This window comes from Felis catus, chromosome C1, assembly GCF_018350175.1.
Source record: "Felis catus isolate Fca126 chromosome C1, F.catus_Fca126_mat1.0, whole genome shotgun sequence".
NCBI classification, from domain to species: domain Eukaryota; kingdom Metazoa; phylum Chordata; class Mammalia; order Carnivora; family Felidae; genus Felis; species Felis catus.
Window position 1 is genome coordinate 191,417,374 of NC_058375.1, and position 23,512 is coordinate 191,440,885.

Here is a 23,512-nt window from a genome sequence, read left to right on the forward strand (position 1 = left end):
GGTAAAACACACGTCTATAGAATTCACCATTTTAACCATTGTAAAGTGCCCAACTGAGTGGTATTTAGTACATTCACAATGCTGTGCAGCCATCACCACTATCTAGCTGCAGATCATTTTCATGACCCCAAAAGGAAAGCTCATCTCCATTCAGCAATCACTTCCCCCCACCCCCCCCCCCCCCAGGCCCGGGCAACCACTCATCTGCTTTCTGTCTCCATAGATTTATCTATCTGGACACTTCATATAAATGCAATCACACAATACGTGACCTTTGGTGTCTGGCTTCTTTCATTTAGCAGAACGTTTTCAGGGTTCATCCATGTTGCGGCATGCATCAGTATTTCACTACTTTTTATTCCTTGCTCCACTCTTGCCCCCTATTTATTTTCACAAAGATGCCAAAGTAATCTCCGAAAAGTGTATTATTTCCTTGCCTGAAACTTTTCATCAGCTGTCCACTGTGCTTACGATAAAGCGCAACATCCTTCACGTGACCTTCAAGGGCCTGCGTCACCTGGCCTTTGCCTGTCGCTTCACCTTCACCTTGCCCATCACCTCTTCCTGGCTCACTTTTCCAGCCGCTTTCATCTTCCTTGGCTCCACTGAGGCTTTACCCTGTGCACATTTCTTCTGCCCAAGATGCTCTCTGCTCCCCTCTTTGCCTTCTCCGAGAAGCCTTCTCTGACCCCTCAATCTAAATTACGTTGCCCCGTTTTTCTCGGGGCACCCTGTTACTTTGCTTTACCGCTCACATTGCCATTTGTGATTAAGCAGCTGGGTCTTTATCTGGCTGATCTTCACCTTCCCTGATAGAGTGCAAGTTCCATGAAGTCAGGAGCCAAATCTGTTTTCTTTACCAGTGTTAATCTCAGAGTCAAGCTCTGGGCCTCCTACGTAATAGTTTCTCAAAACACAAAAACAAAAAAATACTAATGACTGAGTGAGTGAGTGAATGGATTTTCCAGAGCAGAAAGAGTGGAAAACAATAACTAGACCCTTCTGCTACCAGAGAGCCTAGTCTAAAACTGCACAGATGAGCCTAAGCACTCATTTACCCTTATCATCACCACTATCATCAGCAGTGGCTTCCTGCTGACCTAATGGTAGCTGCACTGTGGCAGTCTCAGGAAAAAAAACACACTTTCTGGGTAATTCCAGTTCTCCTCCTACAATTTTCACTCCAGGCAGCCAGAAGCTAGAGGCTAGCAGCCAGCCCCGTGAAGAATGGCTGAGGGGCAACAGAGAAAGATGTGGGATGATTTCCTGGCTTCTATCCCTTTTCTGGCCAAGTCACCCCTCAAAGCCACGCCTCTCAGACGTCCCTGCTCGCAGTGAGACAAAGATGCCACCCTCGCAGCTCCTACTCACCATCCTCAGACAAATGGAGAATTCAAGAGAAGAATGGGAGGGCTTTCACTGAAACACCAAAGGAGCGCCATCATAAGTAATTACTCATTTATACCAGCGACAAAAGCTTAACATTAACATTCATCCTACAGGAGACCAGCTTTGCAGACCACCAGGGAACCTGGACCACACTTCGAGAACATCTCTCTAAGAGGATCTGAGAATTTCCTGCCTAACCTCCCTGACTCTGTTATTGTGGTCCCACATGAAACCCAGTGCAGTTAAGCTAGCATGATTTTTAACCAAGAGCAGAGCCAGCCCTGCTCTGGGTAGCTCACCACTCTCTGTACTCTGTCACTCCACCATCCCTGCTGTTGGTGCCTCTGGCAGCTGGTACCATCTTCCTCCTCCTTTGATGTGGTTCCCCGTTTGCACATGGGGTTGGCCTGGGCACATCTGGAGCTAACGAACTACGTCCATTAGTTCTAATGCTCTGGAACTTTAAGACGATCAGAGACCACAAGTGGACTTTAAAAACAATGAGACCATAAATACAGCTTTTAACATTCTTCACCCTGGCGCGGCCCTGCAAGGGAGCCCCAGGTCCCAAAAGAACATTGGGTAACACATCCAGCGAGTCCATCAACAAATATTTGCTGAGCATCCCGAGGGCCAAGTACTGGGTTGGGGACTGAGGTTAAAATGGTGAAGAAGACAGATATAATCTTTGTCCTGATGGTTTACAGCCTAGTTGGGAATAAGCAACCCAATCACTATCCAGTTTAGTAATTGCTATGATGAGGGAGATAAAAGATCCCTTGGGGCCCACAGCAGGGACCGCTCATCAAAACTTGGAAAGGGATGTCAGAGAAGGTTGCCTGGTAGCAGTAACATCTAAGCAGAAAGGTGAAGGGCAAGTAGAAATCAACAAATGAAGTGGATGGGGTAGAATAAAAAGTGTACAAGATAAAGGGAACACTTGTGCCAAGGACCAGTGGTAAAAGAACTAAATAAGGAGGAACTAAAATAAAGTTTCAGCCTTGCGGCAGGGGAAAGAGTGTACGAGAGTGGATGCTGGAGAGATAAGTAGCCCACAGACCTAATGGGGCCTTGTAAGTTACTTCACAGAGTTTGACATTTATGCTAAGGGTATTGAGGAGCCAGGATAAGATATGAAACAGGAGAAAGGGAAATTTGCATTTTCCAAAGATCTCTTTGCCTACAATGTGAACAATGTGTTACAGGAGGGCCATAATGGAGAAAGACACCAGCTAGAGTCGATGCCAAAAAAGCAGAGAGGTGATAATCAGTAATTGCCTCGACTGGGATAATGAACGGCACTGGGTATGGGGAAAGAGGACAGAGTTCTTTTGGAGCAAAAGGGCTTAAGAGTAGGGTGAATGGGAGCCTGGGGGAGAGAGAAGTAATGATGACACTCTGGCTCAAGCAAATAAGTGAATGATCATGTAATTCATGCACACAGAGAAGCCCAGAGAAGGAGCAGATATGGAAGGAAGAAAAGTTCAGTCTTGCACAGGTTGGCCTATAGGTGTCAGAAGGACATTCACATGTGGTTGTTAGATAGGGAGTGGAATGCGTAGGTCCACAGCTCAGGAAGGAAACCTGGGTTCTGTAGCCACAGTTGGGAGTCAAGAGCATGTATGAGCTTTTTGAAGCCATGGTAGTTGATAAATCCACTCAGAGAAACCACTTTCTCGTGGAGGCTACAATTAAGCGGAAGCCAAAGAATGGAGAGAAACACCAGCAGAAGTAGAAGGGTGGAGAGAAAAAGCATTCAAGACCAAAGGAGTCATGCAATTACAGGACCAGAACCGAGAGAATCTGACGATCTAAAATACATCTAGTACCGTGAGAAGATTAGAGAGCCCTTAGGACGGACTTTATAGAAACACCAACGTTTTAAGAGTGGGCAGAAAAAGGTATGAGAAAAAAAGACAAAAAACTAACTAAAAAGTAAGAGAAAAACAGAAGTCAGGGAAAGTGGATAATTCCAGAGACAAGTCAACAGGGTCAGGATTCCCTAAATAGTTGTTGAATGGAAATAAGTGAATTACACGAAAGACAAAGTCCACTGAATTTAGCAACAGGGCTCATTAGTGACCTAGAAACAGGATTTTCACTAAGGTGGGAAAGAGATGTGGTGGGATGAGTGAATACGGGATGACTAAGTGAATGTTGATTCAAAGAATTTGGGCTAAAATCCCAAATCCTCACTGAGGCCTAAAGAGACCCCTGCCCATCCCTCGAACCGAACACAAGCTGACTTGGTGTCACCAACCCTTTGCTCAGCATAACTCAGCCACACAGTTCCCCTTTCAGGCCCCCTTCCAAAATCAGGGTCAATCATCCACACTGTTCCCTGTTCGTAGAATTCATTCTTCCCTCCACCCCATCTCAACCCCCAGACCAATCAACTTGTACTCCTCCTTCGAGGCTCAGCTTAAATGGCATGTCCTCAGTGAAGGCTTTCTGGTTCCTCACCTTCTCCTCTGATTCCCCATGAGATTGGATTTCATTATTACACTCTCTTGTACCCACTTCACTTTCCTCTGCAATATCACTTAACACAAGTGCAACGAATTATTTGTGTGGATGTTTAAGGGTGACCTCCCCAACTAGACTATAAACTCCCCAACTAGGCTAAAAGCGCCCTGAGAGCAAGGACTGAGCCCCTGGGCCCGAAACAGTGAGCAGCTCAGAGTAGGCACTCAACAAATACTGAAAGAATGAATGGAGTAAAAGAGTACAATTGTAGCTTGAAGGAGCTGAGAGATCAAGGAAGTATTAAAAAAAAGGGGGGGGGGGATGGGGAGACAAAGGTTTGTTGAAATGTTCATAGGAAGGGGCCAGAGGAGAAGAGATAATCAAGAAAGTGAAGTAAATACCTCTGGAGGTATAAGAGGCTGATAGCAGGAAATGGTTCTCAGGTGGGAGGAGAGCCTTCTTCACTGAAGCAGGAGACGAGCGGGGATAGGTGTGGATTCAGGCTAGAGGCAGGAAGTTGATAGGATGCCTGTCTATGGGCTTGTTCTCCTTCCGAAATCTCATTTTAAACCTTGGTTCCTCTTGTGGGGTGCCTGGGTGGCTCAGTCGGTTAAGCGTCTGACTTCAGCCAGATCACGATCTCGCGGTCCGGGAGTTCGAGCCCCGCGTCAGGCTCTGGGCTGATGGCTCAGAGCCTGGAGCCTGTTTCCGATCCTGTGTCTCCCTCTCTTTCTGCCCCTCCCCCGTTTATGCTCTGTCTCTCTCTGACCCAAAAATAAATAAACGTTGAAAAAAATTTAAAAATAAATAAATAAATAAACCTTGGTTCCTCTTGATTTTAAAGAGTCACGTGCTTATTTGAATAGTTCCTTAAAACTTTCCTTTGAAACAGACAAAAGTTCAAAGAGCCACATGAATAAAACAGATGCAAGAAGAGGGTGGATTTGAGGTACATTCTGGAGACACTTGGTGATTGATTAGATGCAAGGATGATAGAGAAGAAAGTGTTTCATTTTTTTTTTAATTTTTTAATGTATATTTACTTTTGAGAGGGAGAGAGACAGAGTGCAAGCAGGGGAGGGGCAGAGAGAGAGGGAGACACAGAATCCGAGGCTGGCTCCAGGCTCCGAGCTGTCAGCACAGAGCCCGACGTGGGGCTCGAACTCACAAACCACGAGATCCTGACCTGAGCCGAAGTCAGACGCCCAACCGACTGAGCCACCCAGGCGCCCCTCATTTCTTTTTAATTTAGTTTTTGTCAAAGTTATACAGGCACAAAATTTACAGAGCCAAATAGTTCCTTAAGACTTGTTGCAGGGGCACCTGGGTGGCTCCGTTGGCTAAGTGTCCAGCTCTTGATTTCAGCTCAGGTCATGATCTCACAGCTTGTGGGATCGAACCTCTCCCTCAGCATCTGCACTGGCAGCGGGGAGCCTGCCTGGGATTCTCTCTCTCTCCCTCTCTCTCTCTGCCCCTCCCCAGCTCTCTCTCTCTCTCTCCCTCTCTAAATAAACTGTAAAAAAATTAGACTTGTTGCCACAAATATCAGCCCCTGCCCCCCTTTATCCTTTCCCCAGAGGCAACTGATTTCAATTCTTTCCATGAGTTCTTTGGGTATTTATGTCCATATCAGCAAATAACATGTTTGTATTTCTAAGTCCTGATTGTTCTTTTTTAGGCATTATGCACAGACTTCTCACTATGGGAGCTGAGGATTTAGCTCTTTTTTTGTCAGATGCCTTCATCCCTACCACACACATGCACTCCTCCTGCCCTCAATTCTCCAAGACACTGCATCACATTTTTAGATCGATTAATATGCTGTGTTTATATCTATGACTAAGTAAACTCTCTTTACAGATGAGCCACGAGCTATCCCATGATTACTTTTTCTGGCCTGCACACATTTTTTTTTCTGTTTTGTCTGACATTAACATTTTGCTTTCTTGTGATTAACATTGTTACCACTAATCAACTCAACACGCTCCTCTTTTCCATGTTTATGAATGCACAGAGAGACTCTCAATGTCATCTTAGTGAATAAATCCCTGTTGGGTCCATCTGACCTGTTCCAGATTGCCCTCAGCACCTCAGTTCTGGGTACACGGTTGTCACAGGGCTCCTCCTCTCTCCTTTGTTGAGTCTTCTCTTTCCTGTCTCCCATGTCTTCCTCTTCTTGGTTTACAACCTCAGTTTGGTGGAGCATATCCTCCAGAAGCTTCCTGAGAAAGGGCTGATGGCCAGTAAAGTGATGGAGACTGTGCATGACTTGAACTATCATTCACATGCTACCAGAGTAAAAGACAACACATATCCACGATCATTTCAACAGACACAAACAAAACAGTTATAAAATTCAACATAAAGTCATGATTTAAAAAGTAACTCTTGGGACACCTGGGTGGCTCAGCCAGTTGAGCATCTATCTGACTCTTGATTTTGGCTCAGGTCTTGATCCCAGGGTTGTGGGATTGAGCCCCACCTTGGCTGAGCGTGGAGCCTGCTTGAGATTCTCTCTCTCCCTTTGCCCCTCTCCCCTGCTCATGTGTTCATTCCCTCTCTCTCCCTCTCTCTCTCTCTCCCTCTTTCTCTCAAGTAAAAAAAAAAAAAAAAGAAAGAAAAGAAAAAAGAAACTCTTAAGTAATTATTCACAATAGCCAAAAGGTGGAAACAACCCAGTGTCCATGAACAGATGAATGGATTAACAAAATGTAGTTTAGACACAGAATGGAATATTATTCAACCATAAAAAGGAATGAAGTTCTGATACATGATATGACATGGATGAACCATCAAAACTTGATACTAGCTGAAAGAATCCAGGCACAAAAGAGCATATATTGTATGATTCCACTTATATTAAATATATAGAATAAGCAAATTTATAGAGACAGAAAGTAGATTAGAGATTATCAAAGCCTGGTGGGGGAGTGGAAGACGTTACTACTTAGTAGCTACAGAGTTTCTTTTTGGGGTGGTGAGAAGGTTTTGGAAAAACACAGTGGTGATGGTTATGTAGCAGTGTGAAGGTAAGGCCGCTGAATTGTATGCTTAAAATAGTTAAAATGGCAAATTCTACATTATATATATTTTACCATAATAAAGATTTTTCAAAAAAATCTCAGCAAACCTAGAATGGAGGGAAATTCCCTAGCCTGATAAGGAGTACTTACAAAATAACTTTAAAACTTCATCTGAAATGGGAAAACATTAGAATAATTCTCTTTAGGGGCACCTGGGTGGCTCAGTCAGTTGAGCCTCCGACTTCGGCTCAGGTCATGATCTCGCGGTCCGTGAGTTTGAGCCCCGCGTCGGGCTCCGTGCTGACAGCTCAGAGCCTGGAGCCTGCTTCAGAGTCTGTGTGTGTGTGTGTGTGTGTGTGTGTGTCTCTCTCTCTGCCCCTCCCCCACTCATGCTCTGTCTCTCTCTCTCTCTCTCCCTCTCTCTGTCAAAAATAAATAAACATAAATTTTTTTCTTAAAAAAGAATAATTCTCTTTAAAATCGGAAATTGAGTCAAGACAGTCCAGCCTTATCATTTCTATTCTGCATGATATTTAAGGTCTTGGCCAACAACAACAACAACAACAACAACAAAAGGAGAAGAAGAAGAAAAAAAAAAGAAAAAGAAAAAGAAGGAAGAAATAGAAAGGAAGAAATAGAACTGTCATTATTTTCAGGTGACATAACTGCATAACTGTTTGCCCAGAAAAGCGAAAAAGATCTATGAGCAAATTATCAGAAATAGTAACCAAGTTTAGTGAAAGTCAATTGCATTTCTGTATTGTTGGAATAAACAACCAGAAAACGTAATTAAAAAGAAGACAAAATTTACAGCAGTTTCAAAGTATCCCGAGAACCTAGAAATAAATATAAATATATATGTAAAACCTGTACAGGGAGAATGATAAAACTTTATCAGTAGCCAATAAGATGAGCCAAGGAAATTAAAGGATAGATCACATTGTGAATAGGAAGGCAATAGCATAGTCTTGTCTATCTCCCCAGTTCAATAAAGTTCTAAGCAAAACACTAACATGCACTTTCATGGAACGTGGTAAACTGATTTTAAAATTTCAATGAAAGAGTAAAAGGAAAAAAAAAAAAATACCCTGGGGTTTTATGAAGCAGAGAGCAGGCAGGGAAGATTTGCCCCACCAGGTACCATGCTTTTTTGTGAAACTACAATAATTAAGACAGGATGATATCAGGACTGGGTCAAACGGGGCATAAAATGGAATATGGAGCTCAGACATAGACCCACACACGTATGAAACTTTGGTGTAGGACAGAGGTGGCCTGCCAGATCGGTGAGAGAATAAATACAGCAAGATACGATAAGGTTATCCACGCAGAAAAATATGAAATTAGATTCCTCTATCACAACATATACCAAAATTAACTCCACACGTATTAAGAGCCTAACTACAAAAACTAAGATATTAAAACTCTTAACAAAAATCATAGGTAAATATCTTTCCGACTGAGATAGAGAAGAATTTCTTAAACAATACTCAAAAAAAAAAAAAATGCTAACCATACAAACATTTATAAATTTGGCAACACTAAAATTTAAAACTTTTATTTGTCAGAGCACCTGAGTGGCTCAGGTGGTTAAGCATTCAACTCTTGATTTCCACTCAGGTCGCGATCTCATGGTTTGTGAGATCAAGCCCCACGTTAGGCTCTGCGCTGACAGCACAGAGCCTGCTTGGGTTTCTGTTTCTCCCTCTCTCTACACCCCTCTTCTGCTCACACTGTCTCTTTCTCAAAATAAATACTTATACAAATTAAAAAAATAAAACTTCTGTTTGTCAAATGAAAGTGAAAACAAGCTGCAAGTAAGGAAAAGATAAGGGCAATATATACTAATCATTCTTCCACCGTAGTTGCAAATGGGGGACAAAACAGAAGAGACTCATAAATATGGAGAACAAACTGAGGGTTATGGGAGAGGTTCTGGGAGGGGGGATGGGCTAAATGGGTAAGGGGCACTAAAGAATCTACTCCCGAAATCATTGTTGCACTATATGCTAACCAATTTGGATGTAAATTTTAAAAAATAAAAAATAAAATTAAAAAAAATTATCATGCTTGGACAATAAGCATAACTCGTATTGTCCCAGGAAAACCAAGATGCAAGGTCTCCCCACGTCAGGCCCTGTACTACTGGCCCCCACGTCAGCAGCTGTACTACTGGCGTGAAATTATGAGAGACTTCTGCCCTTGAACACCTGGCGACAGCCACAAGGACATTCTTAGTAATGCTGCTTGTGAGAGCAAAACCCGGTGATATGGACTGAATGCTTGTGTCTGTACAAAACTCATATGTGGGAGCCCTAACTCCCCCAGTGTGATAGCTGAAGGTGAGGTCTTTGGGAGGTAAATAGGTTTAGATCATGAAGTCGTGAGGGTGGGACCTCCATGATGGGATTAACGTCCTTACAAGAAGAGAAATCAGAGCTCTCTCTTTCTCTACCACGTGAGGACAAGCAAGAAGGTGGCCATCTTCCAGCCAGGAAGAGGAACCTCACTGAGAACTGAATTGGCCAGCACCTTGATCTTGGACTTCCCAGCTTCTAGAACTGTGAGAAACAAACATCTGTTGTTGAAGCCACCCAAACCCTGATACTTTGTTATAGCAGCCCAAGCTAACTTAAACACCTGGAAATAATCCAAATACCCATCAACAAGAGAGTAGATGAAGTAACTATGATGTATTCACGCAATAGTATACGACAGGTCAACAAGATTAAGCTAAAGCTTTACACAGCAGTATGAATAAATCCTAAAAACATAATGTTGAGTTGTTAAAGAGCAAGTCCTAAATGGATATATGCGGCATAATATGTTTTTTATCAAATTAAAAGCAACTTTTTAAAAAGTTTCCTTTGTACATGTGGATCAATTTATGCTATGTCAGCTTAACTACAAGCTAGAACTACATTTCCCAGAATTCCCTTTCCTGCATAGTTCTGGGTTGGCAAGGCCCTCAGAAGATATTTTGAACAATATTTAGAAGGTGGGCCTTCCTTATGTTCAGAAGGCTGATACAAGGTACCAGGCACTGTTGTAACCCACACACATTGCCACAGACCTGCTGGCTCATCATGTTGACATGGGGCAGCAGGTGAGTCCACAGCAACTCCATTTTCTCCTCGACCTTCTGTGAATCCTGGCCCAGCGAGTACAGCTCCTGGGGCATCAGTTGAAGCCATACCTCCTCAGCTCCTGCTAGGTCTTTTCCTTCAGCTTCTCCAACTCTTGGTCTAGGTCCAGCACCAAACAATAACCATATAGCAATAATTTAACTTGCTGGGGCAACTACATGGAGTTGAATCTCTGTAATAAATTCCGTATTCTATATCACTCCTGGGGTTCTGTTTCTATGATCAAACCCTGACATATAACAAGATAAAACAATCTAAAAAAGCAAGCAAAGAAATGATAAATACAGGACTCAGAATGCTGGTTACTCAGGTTGAGAGAAGGCAAGAAAGCAGACTGGAGGAAACCATAAATGTAACATATTTTCATAATTCTAGTTTTTGTGCTGTGACATGTGTTCACAGTGGCCTATAGCATAAAAAATAAATACACTTGGGCTTATGAATGGATAGATAGCCAAGCATGGGCCAATGAAGGATCATGAATACTCTATGTTAACCTAAGGTGAGAGAAAGGGCAGAGAGACTACAAGTAATTTCTTTTGAAAGGAGATACCCTAGGGATCACATCATCTCTTTAACTTACCTCCTGTTGATTTAGACATAGTTCCCTGGGCACATCTAATTGCAAAGGCAAATATCTCCACTTGGGCAGGCCATGTTATCTGAATGAATTTCAAGATGATCGAGGTCTAAAGGGAGGAAGAAGACAACGGCTACTGGGAGATAATGAACAGGCTCTGCCCCAGGTAAGGGCTATGGAGACATGGATTTATGCGGTATTTTGAAAAAAAAAAATTGGTAAGCTCTATAATGAACAGAGGTGTCAAAAAGCACTCCGTGAACCAATGTATGAAACCAAGAGGTTGGTGGGCAAATGTTGTGGATATTTGTTTTGAAGTCCTCCCAAAGGACCTTCTGAAAGGCACTGAGATTTTAAGAGAATCATTTCCTCTCCATTGGATATGCTCTTCTGTGACTATTATCAGGTACCATGTTTTCCCCTAGCCAAGGTGCAGCCAAAAGACCTGTCTTAATTTTGCTCTCGCAAAAGTAAACTGAAAAGTCAGCAGAGTTACACGAGACGGAGAAAGTGGAGGCCAAATTCTCCTAATAGCAGATGCTCCTTCAGTGCCTCCCATCCTAGCCTTCTGAGATGCCTTGTCTCAAATCCATTTTCAGATCTAGTTCTCTAGGTTCTTTGCCATCTTTGGAAGCTTCCAGTGTCCTTCCAGATAAACTTTCAATAAACTTCCAGTAAAGTTGCCAGAGTTGGTTTCTGTTGTTTGTGGCCAGAAAACATCATTGGTGTACCTGGAGACCTGATACGCCTGGAAACTCCATAAGCCTGGATACCTGATAAACCTGGACATCACTGCCACTGATCTGGATCTTTATCAATGTAACTCATCTCTCTGCATTTCAGGTTTCTTATCTATAAAATGAAAGGATTTAAATAGGTTTCCACTCAGTGGTAAGATTCCATGATTTGATTTAAGCCAAATTGATGATGAAAGAAGGGAAACTTGCGAACTCTTGCCTAACTTCTTACAAACAGCCTAACTTCCATACTCCACTCTGTGCCAGGGCCACAGCCTCCTATAAATATAAATAGGACCATTGCAGGTTGACCCTTGCAAAAGATAGAAAGGCAACAACAAAGGCCAGCTCCCAGATTTTACCCCTACCCTATCAGGAAAGTGACCAAAAAGAGGGATTCATGAAAAAAAAAAAAAGTGTTTTGCTTTTATCCAGCGGAATTCTGGGCAGATAAAGCCAGGCTGCCCACGGAATTCCTATTATGTCAAATTCCTGGTGCATATGTAATTGAATTTCTCTTTCTCACTCCCATCACCACTACTTCTGGAAAAAGGCATGTTGAGGCGGGGAAAGAATGATGCACATGGTCTGTTGTTCTCCTACATAGATTCCATAAACAAATGCTCAAGTTGGAAAAATGAAGCTGAAGTCAGTTATCATCTTCCAGCTAACAATGTAGTTGAGCAAATGAGCAATATTGCAGAAAACGCGCCAACTCAGAACCCTACCTATGAAGTTGTGATAATTTCCCAAGATGTCCAGGGGAGAGCAGAGATGCAGCTGATAAAGTGCATGGCATGGATTGAACAGCATGAAGAAAGCAACTGACTGCAGCTGTCTGTGTGATTTGGCAACCTGCAACTATCCAGACAAATCTAAACAAATCACTACCCCTGGCTTCCTGATGCCTCCAGGAAAGCCCTACAATGACTGCTCTATGCTGGCCTCCTAGGTAGGGGTGAGGGAAATATGCAGATTCCACAACTTTAGGGCTTGCCTAGGGCTTTAGCTCAAAGTAGCAGCTGCCAGCCTTCCACAGATTTGACTGTTTTCTGCAAAATCCAAGTTTTCATTAACTAATCATATGTTTTCAGCCCTTCCCACTGTGGTGTGGTGTCCACAGCTAGCATGGTAGGCACCAAAGTCCCATTCCCCCCATAGCTCAGCCTTATGGAATCCCAACACCCAACAGGTAGCCCCAGCTGGGGGAAGCTGAGGTTTGCCCTCTGCCCACCTGGCTGTGCCTTTCTAACTCTGTTTCCAAGGTTTAAGTGGGAGCATTAGTAACTGGGTCCGTGCATGTGGCTGTCACCTGGAGGCACGTGTCCAACCCTAATTCCTGGCAGCTGCCTTCCCCCAATCTCTCCTGCAGCTGCCAGGATGGCTACAGCTCTGCTTGGCGGCCACACTCATCTAGTTAAACACATTTCACTGGTGGGAAAGAGATTTATCTGCTCTTACTGGTCTAGAACTTGATGTAGAATGGGTGGGTGGGAAAGAAATCTTACCCACGGAAGTCTCCTCCCCTCAAAAAAGAGAGAGACAGAGACAGAGACAGAAGGAAATTTAAAACTTGCTCTTTTTGCCCCAGCAGCACTTCAGTGAAGCAGCACTGAAGGAGGTTGTGACAAAACAGTCTGATGGGCCACCAGCAGAGACTACTGGGTCCCTTCAGGGAGAGTTGTAGACCCATCAGGAAGCCATGGCTTAGAAACACTGAGGAGGGGAAGAGTAGGGCAAACCTGTCCTCACAGCCAGCACAGTGAAAAAGTGCTCTCTCCACACAGCACACTTGAGGAAGGGCAATGAGAGGGGTCTGAGTTCAGTCAAGACAGCTCAGGTGGTGTGGACAGCAGAATAAGAGGGTTCCTCCAGGAAGTTAGGAACCCAGAGAAAAAATGGGAAGAAAGATAGAGAGAACAGAGCTACTCTATATGATGATTATAAGTCAACATAATCACAGAAGAAACTTCTGAGCACTTAGTTTGTTGCCATGTACACAGCAGGTACTCAATAAAAACTTGCTGGTAATGGAGTTAAGTGTGATTTGCTAGATAAAACCTGCTTTACTGTAAGTGAAATAAATACGGTATCTATTGGGGCATCTGTGTGACTCAGTTGGTTGAGTATCCAACTCTTGATTTTGGCTCACGTCATGATCTTCCAGTCGTGGGGTCAAGCCCAATGTTGGGCTCCACACCCAGGGTGGAGCCTGCTTGGGAGTCTCTCTCACCCTCTTCCTCTGCCCCTCCCCTGTGCACTCACATTCTCTCTCTCTCTCTCTCTCTCTCTCTCTCTCTCTCTCTCTCAAAATAAATAAATAAATAAATAAATAAATAAATAAATAAATAAAGTAACTATTTAATTAAATCCAATTGAAAGGAAGCAGGTTAGTGGTATAATCCAAAGAGCAATGGAAAAATGGTCCCTGTCCCAACTCTCTTCCCTACTGGAGCTGCCAGTGTGCTAGAAATTTCCAGGTTCCTCTACTAGATTAAGGGAGTAAAGAGAAGGGTTGGAAGGCAAATATTGTCTAGGAGAGATAGTCATGAAACTACTATGATCTACCTTTCATCCAGGATGGCAAGTTGAATCCAACTCAAGAGCCAGCACTGATAGATTCATAGGAGTGCCTGGAGCTCTGGCCTGAGAAGGCTGTGAAGCCCCACCTGGCTCACTAGAAAGTAGTACCATGCCAAAATCACCAATAACTGCAGGGATGTGGAAAGGAGATTGGTATGAGAAATGCCATGTATTTGCCATACCTGCCACTTAGCCTGAACTCTTTGGACATATCAGCCTCACCTTATAGGCTCCTAAGGGAACGTAAACTGAAATGAACATTCACAATTTAGTAAGAGTCCAAAACATGAGGGTTTTGCCTTAAAAAAGGCAGGCCAAGACATTGATAGGCAGTATTATCCATGTGAGTTTGAGGGTAGGGGACTGGAAAAAGGTTACCTGAAATCTAACTTTGCCTACTTCGATCTTGGCTTGAATGAGCATGTACTACAGACTCTACAGTCTGGAGGACCACCACAGCTTTTACTCCCTATTATGTGAATTTTTCTGGCCTTTGTCAAGCATCAAGTTCCCCCAACCACAGAGGAGAGTGAACGTGTCACTCTGTAGGCACCAAGGGATGTGCCAACAGCCTGCCATGAGCAACATAGGTCTTTGAAGCCTCGGTATTCATGAATTTAAGAATTCACGCAAAGTTCATATGCTATTATATGACTATTTGTTTTCATGTAGAAATATTTAAATCACTGCTCAGTTCTATGAGAGTAATTTTATCTGTTGTAACTGATCAAGCCCAAACCCTCAGTGGTTTAACACTTTAGATGTATATTCACTTACCTAAAGTCTGTGTGGGTGTGGCTGGTGGGTGGACAACCTGCCCTGTGGCCTTGTGACTCTACCCTCCTTCAGAGCCTCTGCAACCTCTCCATTCAACTGTGAGATGGGGAGAGAAGTGCTTAATTGCTTCAGCCCAAAATTAACAGCCATTCTCCCCACATCCCTTGAGCAAAATGTCATCACATGGCCCCAATTAAATGCAAGAGAAGCTGGTAAATATAATCCCTGATTACCCAGCAACAAACTCTGGGTAATTTTACCCCTTTAGTTAATGTCTTAACTTCTCCATCTCCCCAAACCAGGAAGAAAAGTTAATCTTCCAGAAAGTTGTGCTGAGTTTTATCCCCTATCTTTACTCATCCCAAGAAAATTACCACATATTCCCAGAAGGGTATCTATCCCCATTTAAGAAACAAATAAGTAGTCCATTTTCAATAAGATTCCATTTCCATCTGCAGCCTCGATGGAAACCAATTTGAATGGACTACCCAATTTATCTCCTCTTCTCTCTGTTCCCTTTCTCATCCTCTCAATCCAGTTAGGTACCATCATGATTTTGAAAATGGGCCCAAAGCCATGTTGAATATTACCAGGAAATGGCTGGCTGGCTGTCTACCAAGAGGCCTTCCAAAGTGGCATTATCTTAATGAATTTTTCACAGTCCGAGGTCTGGCCAGAAGATGTGCAAGTCCAAAAATTCAATCTTGTTAGTGTTCCAGGATCTGCCTGCCTTGGGAGAGCTGACTTCTGTGAACTAAATTCAGAAAACACCAAAACTTCTCACCAAAATGTCGATACCTCTATCAACAAGGGGATGTGCAGTTGTCAGAAAGATCAAATACTCACACTCTTCTCCCCAGCACCTTTTTTCCCTACAGAAAATCTACACAGGAAGTTGATTATAATTGGAAATCTCCTTAGTGAGTCTGGAATCAGAGCAAGGACAGTTTAGTTAGATGACTTGAAAGCTTAACGGCATCACATGGCTGGGACCTGATGAAGCCATTACCCCTGGAACATTCATACCAGGTTTTCAGGGTTCCCTCTGGCTTGTCCTCCAAGTTCTGTGCCCACCAGCTTTCTGATTGACATATTATTTCTGACTGACATATTCTTTCTTTAGACACATCCAGACCATCAATGGGGTTATTGTCACATCCATCCTTTGCCTTCTTATGACATGGCTGACTCTTTGTCTCTAAGGTGTATTTGTATATGTCTGATCTCATTCATTGTGTTGATTTTATAACGTAGGTCTCAGATCTCAGAAAAGAGAAAAGGGGGAAAAGGCAGGTAGTTCATGCTCCTCTCTGCCTACACCAGCAGATATTTTCCTAAAATGGAATGTAAGAACTTACTTGGAACATGGAGATATTGGATATTTGTAGATCTTTGATCGAAAAAAAAAAAAAATACTTCTCTCCTCTTTTGCAGAGACTGAGGCAGACTCAGTAAGATGATTGCAGGCTTCCCAGTCAAGGTCATAACCCAGAGCTGCTAGCAGCAAATACACACTGAAAGATGAGTCCTAATCAAAGCCAAGAAAGTTCGCCAAGTTCAGCACCAGGAAAGGTATTGAGTTTCAGTTGTGCTGGGTGAGAACCAGACTGTGGATAGAGGGTCAGGTAAAGATCACTAGCCATGGCGCAAGAAACGGGCCTGGAAACAAATGGCAAGGAGGGTTCCAGTGCAACAGAACAAGGTAGAAGCATGAAAACAGGATACCAAGAAGCTCCTTCTTGGATACTGGTCAGTTTAAAGCCCAAGCCCAAGCCAGACACCGGTCAGTCTGGGAAAGCAATCTTTAACTCAGTTTGCAACATCAACAGGCAATCTCACAGGGTGGTGAAGAAAGGGACTCAAGCATGGAGAACCATGAAAGATGGTCCACTGCCAGACTGCACTCACATCGAACCAGAATATACAAGAGACCTGCTTTGCACTTGCAGCTCTGACAAATGATTGGAAGCTTGACTTCTGCAACTCACTTTGCCTCTTCTGTTAAATGAGGCATTTGAAATCAATGCCCTCCTTTCCTGATGTATGACTGACACTGTGCCTGCAAAGATAATGCACCCCTCTGAGCACACATCTATGAATATCCCGTGCTGAAAAGGTCACCTGCTAGAAAAAAAAAGGCGGGGTTGTAAAAACTTTTTAATTTATAACCAAATACGTACATAAACGTGTGTAAACCAGTCCTGTAACCAGCCCCCAGATTGAAGAAACAGGACATTTATCAGTATCTCAAAAGCTTCCCTATGTACCTTCCCTGTAGCTACCTAACCTCCAAAGGAGTCACCATCCTAAGTTTCAAACAGGATGACAGATTAGTTTTGCCTATTATAGAACTTTATGTAAATTGGACCATATAGTGTGTACTCTTCTGTGTCTGGTTTTTCCCACCCAATTACTTGTGAGACTCACCCATATTGTTGCAGGTAGCTAGGGTTAGTTATTCTCACAGCGCTTATAGTGGTCCACTCTATGAATATACTGCAATGTATTTATCCACTTTATCATCCATGAACTTTTGAGTTCTTTCTGATTTGGGTATCACAAAGAATGCTGCTATGAAAATTCTTATACGTGTCCCTGGGTGCACATTTGTAAGCATCTCTGAACTTGTTACCTATTACTGTGGAACCAATTACCACACAATTCAAACCACACACATTATCTCAGTTTCTGTGAATCAAGAGTCTGAACATAGCTTAGCTAGACCGTCTGCTTCAGGGTCCCTCACAAAGCAGAATCAAGGTGTCAGCAAGGGCTGGGATCTCATCTGAAGTCCAAACTGGGGAAGGATTTACTTCCAAGCTCCCACTGCAGTTGGCATAACTCAATTTCTGGAAGACTATTGGACTGAAGGCTTCAGTGCCTAGCTGGCTATTGGCCAAAGGTCACATTTAGTTCCGTGCCATATAAGGCTCTCTCCAACATCAAAGCGTGGAAGCCAAGAAGGTGATAGAGAGAACATGCTAGCAAGATAGAAGTTACAGTTTTAGGAAACGTAATCAGAGAAGCCATATCCCATCATAATTGTTGTATTTTGCTGGTTAGAAGAAGGTCCCATCTTAGTGTCTGCCTACCACCAACACTGTTGCAATCGTAACTGGGAATGGAGCTATCTGCTCCCAAGTGCAGCTTTGGTTATGGAAACCCACTAGTTTTCCAGGGTGATTCTACCAGTTGACACCCTCACCAGCATTTGCTCCACATCTGAGATTGGTTTTTACACAGGTTTCCTTCTGGTGTGAGTTATCGAATTGGTTCCGGCGAAACTGAAAAATAGCTTTCTGCACCAGGATCTGTACGGTACATTGGGAACGTGTTTAACTCCTTGACTGAACCGAGAGGCAGAATTCAGAATTCTCGGACCTGCTCACCCCATGTCTCCCCTGTCCTTAGAGGCGACGAATCTCTGTGAAATACAAAGTCAGAGAAGGGCCACCACTGGTAGTGGCCACCACGCCATAGGGTGAGGGGTCTGGCCCGAGGGCCACCAACTCACTTACCAGAGTCCCCTGTAATTAGCCAGCCTCCATCAAGCCTGGGGTGAGCCACAGAAGTGATTCTGATTGGGTCCTGAGCTGTCAACCAGTCCCGCATTGATTCCCAGCAGCAGGCGATGTGTCTGTCGTCCTTCCTCTTCTCCCTGGCAACGCACACTGTGGACGTTCAATAACTGATGGAACCCGATAGGAGTAAGAACACTTGCAGGCGTCTCCTCCTAAGAAGTGCTTCCTAGATTTCTCCATTTCAAACAGAACACAGACCTGGAATATAAAAGAATTTGGGAGGAAGAGCATCAAAAGGGATAAGAGCATTTTTAGGATTTACGGGAGTGTGATTAATATCTCTGCCCGGGCACCTGGGTGGCTCAGTAGGTTAAATGTCTGACTCTTGATTTCCGCTCAGGTCGTGATCTCACGGCTCCTGAGTTCAAGTCCCGCATCCGGCTCTGCGCTGACAGTGCGGCACCTACTTGGGATTCTCTCTCTCCCTCACTCTCTGCCCCTCCCCCTCTCTCAAAATGAATACACAAACTTTAAAAAATATATACTCTGCCCATGCATGTCTAGCAGGGTAGAATCCTGAAAGCCATTAAATAGTGGTGGTAACAGTAATACGAGCAAGCTGGCTGAATTTGCAAAACTTCAAAATGTCTTCAAAGAAGTTCTTGAGAGACAATTGACTTGAATATGTTCTGCATAAAAATACCCTCCCGCGGACACCTGTGAAATGTTGAGGCTAATTGGGGCTTCTGATGCTGATTGTGAAGGAGTCTGGGGGTTGCTGTTTTCCCTCCACTGAACTCCATCTCTTTTTCTACTACTCCCTTTCATTGGGGCTGTTAGTGTATCGGATGCAAAGAGTATTAAATGGAAGCGTGCTTTTGTGTGGAAGTCATTACAGTGAACACCTGTTCACTGTTGAGTTTAATTGGACTACAGCTGGTGCTGATTGTGTGTGAAGGGGGGCCGCTCCTCTCGCCCGCCGAGGAGTTCACTGTCAGTGGTAACAGTGGGGAAGTCAACGCTAGGAAGTTGAACACGCACGTGCCACGGTCAAGAAGTACATGTCCTGAATGGCTAGTTGCCTCTGAGGTATCCTAGGGTAAATTTAGCCAGGCAAGAAGTAAAAAAGGCGTCTGCATCTGTGGTCCATTTCATTATATCAGCTCAGTTCCACACATGAAATTTCAGGGGAACACGGGGGGGAAATGATTGATATTATTAGCATAATGATTTACAAAGGAAACAAAGAAATGGCAAGTTTGTGCAGAGTGATAGTCTTAGCAATATTAGCTGCTCGCCTGTGTCCAGAGATGATGAGCATTGAACACACATAGAAACAGGAAGCCAATAACAGGTCCGGGGTAGGCAGACAGTGGCAAATTCAGATTACATTCCTGATTGAAGCACAGAAAAAGACTCTGTAGCCTCTAACAATAATAATAATAATAATGACAAATTCAAGTTGTTGACTTAAAAGGAACAGATGCTGACTTGCAGATTTCAGTAGTTTCAATGTAATTCACATTACTTATTTATTTAATATCAAAATGCATTGAAACAATGAAACATTGGGTTCTACTTTATAAAGGCCCTTGCTTCATATTCATATTTATATTCATAGTATTAACCTCCATGCTTCTGAGGATGACCTCTGTGCCCCAGGGATGGGAATGATCTAGAAACCATGAAATATCCATGCTGAATCTACACATTCAATGCAATCCCTACCAAAATACCAACAGCATTTTTCACAGGACGATCACAAACAATTCTAAAATTTGTATGGAACCACAGAAGACCCTGAATAGCCCAAGCAATCTTAAAATGGAAAAGCAAAGCCGGAGGCATCACAATTCCAGACGCCAAGTTATATTACAAAGCTGAAGTAATCAAAACAGTATAGTACCAGCACAGAAAGGGGCACAGAGATCAATGGAACAGAATTGAAAACCCAGAAATAAACTCACAATTTTATGGTCAATTAATCTTCGACAAAACAGGAAAGAATATCCAATGGAAAAAAGACAGTGTCTTCAACAAATGGTGTTGGGAAAATTGGACAGCCACAGGCCAAAGAATGAGACTGGACCACTTTCTTACACCACACACAAAAGAAATTCAAAATGGATTAAAGACCCAAATGTGAGACCTGGAACCATAAATATCCTAGAAAAGGGCACAAGCAGTAACTTCTCTGACATAGGCTGCAGCAACTTTTTTTTAGAGAGGTCTCCTGAGGCAAGGAAAACGAAAGCAAAAATTAACTATTAGGACTACATCAAAATACAAAGCTTCCGCACAGTGAAGGAAACAACAAAACAAAAAGGCAACTGCCAAATGGGAGAAGGTATTTGCAAATGGCATATCTGATAAGGGGTTGGTATCCAAAATATATAAAGAACTTATAAAAGTCAACACACAAAAAAATCCAATTAAAAAATGGGCAGAAGACATTATCAGACATTTCTACAAAGACAACATCCAGGTGACCAAAAGACACCTGAAAACATGCTCATCACCACTTACCAGCAGGAGAATGCAAATCAAAGCTACAATGAGATATCACCTCACACCTGCCAGAATGGCTAAAATCAACAACACAAGAAACAACAGTGTTGGCAAGAATGTGGAGAAAAAGGAACCTTATTGCACCGTTGGTGGGATCCACTGTGCAAAACAGTACGGAATTTTTTGCACTGGTGCAGCCACTGTGCAAAACAGTACGGAATTTCCTCAAATATTATCCAGCCATTTGCAATCACATGGACGGAGCTAGAGAGGATAATGCTAAGTGGAATAAGTCACTCAGAGAAAGACAAACACCATACGATTTCCCTCATATATGGAATGTAAGAAACAAAAGAGCAAAGGGAGGAAAAAGGGAGACCAACCAAGAAACAGAGTCTTCACTATAGAGAACAAACTGGTGGTTACCAGAAGGGAGGTGGGGGGCAGGGGGGACATGGGGGAAACAGGTGAGGGGGACGAAGGAGTGCACTTGTCACGAGGAGCCCCGGCTGATGTATGTAAGTGTTGAATCACTGTATCATACAGTGGAACTAACATAACACCTGGAACTAATATAGCACTGTATGCTAACTAACTGGAATTAAAATAAAAACTTAAAGAAATATCCATGCTAAAGCAAAGCTGATAGTGGGTTTGCACTGTTGGTGGAGCTCATCTCCCATTGTGGGAGCTAACAGGCACTGGGGGGCGGGGGTGAGAGGGGGGAATGACCCCCCTCTGGGGAGGTGAAACAGAATTGCTCCTGAAAGTAATGAGTCAGATGAACGGCTGTGTCTAAAAACTACTCCAGGAATCCATTTTTTTGCTGTTTGGATATTGACACGATCCCTTTACCCATAGAATAAGAAAGCCCACTTGACGCTTTTTGCTTGCTGAGACTGAGGCCCATGTCACCGCCCTCAGCCTGGGATGGAAAATGAGGTTGAGACTTTTTCCTAGATCCAAAATCAGGGCAAGATGTAAAATATGTAAAATATGAACCTCTCCTACGTCAAGCTCAACAGCTCCCCACCCCCCCACCCCAGACGATCACAGCAGCCTTGGTCCCAGAGATCCAGCCACCCCGTGAACTCACCAAGGCCTCACTGGGGTCGGAATCCCGCTCCCCTGTGCCATTTTCTCTGTCTGTGCGGTCTTGGATTAGTCATTCCACCCCGTGGGTAGGATCAAATGAAAAAAACTTTGCAAAAATGCTTTGTCAACTGTGAAGAGCCTTACAAATATAGAGACGTTTATGACTCATGGGGCAGTTTTTCAGTCCAACTGAAAACAGATTTTTCTGTGTGAGAAACTGTTCCCGTGAAAGGCAACAGTGAGAGATTTAAGGGCGGGAAGTGTTTGCTCTCTCCTCCGTTCTCTTTTTGATTGCTTATGATGAATGATTCCTTTCAAGCCCACACCAAATACAGCATGGCTGCTGATCAATCGATGGTCTTCCCCAATTGTTTCCTTTAGTTCTCCACTCTTCAACCAAATATTACAGTTGTGCTCTTTTAGGAAACATGCACACACATACACACACATGCACAAGCATCCTCTGTTTCCCAGCACAGATGGTAAGCAGTTTGAGTTCGTATAAATGAGGTCACAGATACTTCCGTGTATTTTGGCGTGGTCTTTCTATAGCTATGCTAATCCCCATCAACACCCCAGGTCACTGGAAAACATGAGATGCCCTTGATCAAATGACGTGAGTGCGTGTGGTCGGGGTTCAGTAGAAAGGCCCTGAGGGATGGCACACCCTGGGGCCTAACACCTTCACCTCTGTGCTCACCTGGAAGCCACTGTGGTATCCAAAGGTTGGCCTATGCGGGCTCCACCATTTTGTCTTTATGTGATCAGGCCAGAAACAGAGATGGACGTTCATTTTCCTGAATGAAGAAACGGAGGCACACATGGAGCATTTCCAAACTGAACTCGGACTCTAACACGTGCAGTGACCCAGGCGTTAGTGAAAATGGAGGCTCCGGCGACCACTGCCCTGAGCAAAGTCAGACACCTGGCTTGCTGTGAGTCATAAAGAGGATGTCGGTGTCCGTCAGGGGCACTGCAATAAGGCCCCAGCCTACTTTTGGTCTGGGGGTACGTGTCTGCACCCCCTTAAGGAGACCGTTCCAAATAGGAAAATAAACGAAAGCTGAGACTACCAGAGGGCCTGGGGCCATCGCACAATGGCGGCACCCAAGAAAATGCCTGCAGGATGTTGGACATCCAGACCCAGGCTGTGCGCTATGGAAGACACCAGGGCTCCAGGTTGGTATGTTACGTACGAGGTCGTCCCTGTCTGTAGGCTGAGTATACCTCAGTTTGGGCCACTGGATGTCACAAGCCTGGGGGAATTCCTGGGGCCACACACTCGGCCTTCGAAGGTTTAGATCTCCTCTGAGAACCACAACCACAACTCGCAGTCACCCAGCCGGTCCTGCTCCTGGCCTGCCCGAGCCACTCCGGCACAGCCGGCCTGAGCCCTCTCCCGACTTCACAGTCTCGGGACAGGCCAGCTCACTGCTCCCTGGCCTCATCTGATCGCACACGGAGAGGGGGTGAGCGCACGCCTCCCGTGGCTCCCTCCCCGAGCAGAACCACACACTCCCTCCCCAGCTGCTTGGCTGCGCTCACCTAATTTGAAACAGTGATCTCGACACCAGAAGATGCTCTAATCCTGCTCTGTGGCCCAGGCTGCTCCACCCGCGGGAGGGACCCGCTCAGCTGCAGCAAAAAATTATCTACTTGATTTGCTCATTAGTCACAGCCTGCCCTG

At 44.0% G+C, this 23,512-nt stretch overlaps 1 long non-coding RNA gene across 1 annotated transcript; it reads right to left on the minus strand.

Moving 5' to 3' along the window:
* Window positions 1-5,055: 5,055 nt before the first annotated feature.
* Window positions 5,056-21,928, minus strand: LOC109502822. Its single transcript, XR_002744912.2, has 5 exons — window positions 21,827-21,928; window positions 14,702-18,480; window positions 10,608-10,713; window positions 9,952-10,123; window positions 5,056-6,143 (listed from the first exon to the last, which is right to left on the minus strand). It is a non-coding gene; the product is annotated as an uncharacterized LOC109502822 (long non-coding RNA).
* Between the last annotated feature and the right edge of the window lie 1,584 nt (window positions 21,929-23,512).